We start from the raw sequence: 2305 nt of genomic DNA, 5'->3' as shown, positions 1-2305 counted from the left end.
TGACAGTGCAATAGTACATAAAGTTAGCCTAGGAGTTACACGAAACAAAAACGCATTTTTCGGGATATATGGAACCATTAAGCTGTCGAAATATTATTTTTAGGCAATTATAAAGTTTACCAAAAGTTGCTATAATAATTATTTGCCGAGTATTGCGTTCTATTCATTCAGAAAAACACAAAAAGTCGTCAAACTTTTCGTAGCATCACCGAGTGATAAACAGAAAATTCACAGGCCGATACGAGGCCCGTCATACCGGCTGTGTCCTCGCACGTACTTTAGGGCCTAGCCGGCCTAATTGTAAAACCCACCCTAAACGTCAAATAAGGAACTATTTAGGGTTTCTGTCAGAGGCTTTACGGTATTGCTAAAAAGAGGTTTGTTGATAGGTATGTTTTTGTAACTCGCTAGGCCTAACTAACTAGTAGGCCCTACCTAGTAGAGTATTTAATTTAATTTGTTGTTAATTTGTTGTTGTGTAACCAGCTCAGCTGTAGCCTGGCCAGTACAGTAGTAGGGCCCCATAGGTATAGAGGGTACCTAGCCTAGGCCTATCCCATTTATTTATGTACAGCATGGCATGGAATGCACTAAACAAAAATATATATATTATAAAAGCATAGAGTGTGGATCAATTAGGCCAAATAAAAAAATCAATTGTTTGTTTGCCCGTCCATTTTTGAAAACAATTATGATATAGGGGTAGGTGGAAATTTTTTTTAAATTTATTTATTATTTTTAAGATACTCATCAGATGGATTAAAAATAACCCTCAGAGGTCATCCATGCTAATGAAAAATCAACTTTCAAATCAGCTCTAGATAGGTATTAGCAAACTTAAACCAAATAAATAAAACTTCCTCAACTATATATGAAATAAGCTATAATAAACTTGAGCAACATGTTGCACACAAGCAGCAAAACACATTTAAGAAAGTGCTGAAGTTACCAGCAATGTCTAATTAGCAATTCTGAGATTGTAGGACATCTGGCAAAAAATAAATTCACTCACATTTTCTTTTTAATTGTAAAGAAAAAGCTAAAAAAAAAGTTTTTTTTGTTTTTCCACCCCTATTTTTTCCAGTGAGTTAGGGGTGGGTTGAGGAGAGCAAACAAACATATTTTTTCCTTTGGCCTTATATAAAGCCACCAAAGTCTGTCTTCATTTTTCAATTACTTAAATTATAATTTTTATTAAAAAACATAGTTTTACAAGGATACAATACAAAGATACTTTATTCATCCCACTACGGGAACATTTCATGGCTGGATACAACAAAGTGAAAAAAGCACAAGACAATTTACTAATAGTGATAGTAGTATAGTAATAATAAAACTATTAATAATAATAATAGTTATGATAGTTTTGGCCTACACACAGCACCACTCGTTCATATTATTCAGTGGAGATTTTGTCTCACAATTTAGCTAATTTGGCAGGGGTTTATTTAAGAGCCGGCGGCCGGCGCATTCGATCGGCTACTACGATGTTTTCGCCGGCTACTTCAATCAATGCTGTACAAAAATTAATACAAAAACCACCAATATAAATAGCGCAACAGGCCTGTAAAGAACCTTATTTACCTACACGAAGTTAATTTGCAATAGTATGCACTCATTTTGATGTTCCTTTCTGTTGAAATTTCGTTAAAATGTCTACCAATTTTCAGACTCCGTGTTTGACTTTCATGAACTCGCGGCGTAAACAAAGTTAAAGTTCAAAGTTCGGCAGTTGCGCCTGGGTGAGACATCAAAGAAGCCACGCCTCCAAATCACATGTTAGCCAATAAGATAATAGAAATTTCTCCTCCACCACGTGCTCAGGTGTTGACGATTTGCATCGCCCAAACTCTTTTTCCGTACATTGGGCTTCCGGGTTTTCTTACCGCGGAGAAGAAAAAAACAGATCGTCATTTAAAATTATTTGTGTATGACTATGAACCTTATATTTTCATTTCATTTTTATTTTACTAGCCCTCTTTGTGATGACATAGATATTTCGGTAATGATAAATAATAATTTAAAAAAAAACCAACACGGCTCAAATTAGTTTACACTCGGTGGCGGAGGTAGCAAGCCGAACCAACTATATTGAATGCTGTTACACTCACAATTTCAGAGTCATAGATAGTACAATGATTAAAACGGCAGAGCAAGCCAAAATCGTCTCAATTCTCATCACATGAGACATTTTTTTTCCAATGTGGTATCCATTCCTTTTCGATATCTGCGTAAATTTTAGAACTATTTTTTGCTCTCCTTAGATGTTTTCTTCAACGCAGATCTAGGGCATAGGCCTAAATGG

This window comes from Anneissia japonica, unplaced genomic scaffold, assembly GCF_011630105.1.
Source record: "Anneissia japonica isolate Jap-2015-1 unplaced genomic scaffold, ASM1163010v1 scaffold20767_len33848_cov98, whole genome shotgun sequence".
In the NCBI taxonomy this organism is placed as follows: Eukaryota; Metazoa; Echinodermata; class Crinoidea; order Comatulida; family Comatulidae; genus Anneissia; species Anneissia japonica.
Note: the sequence above shows the minus strand (reverse complement) of the source record.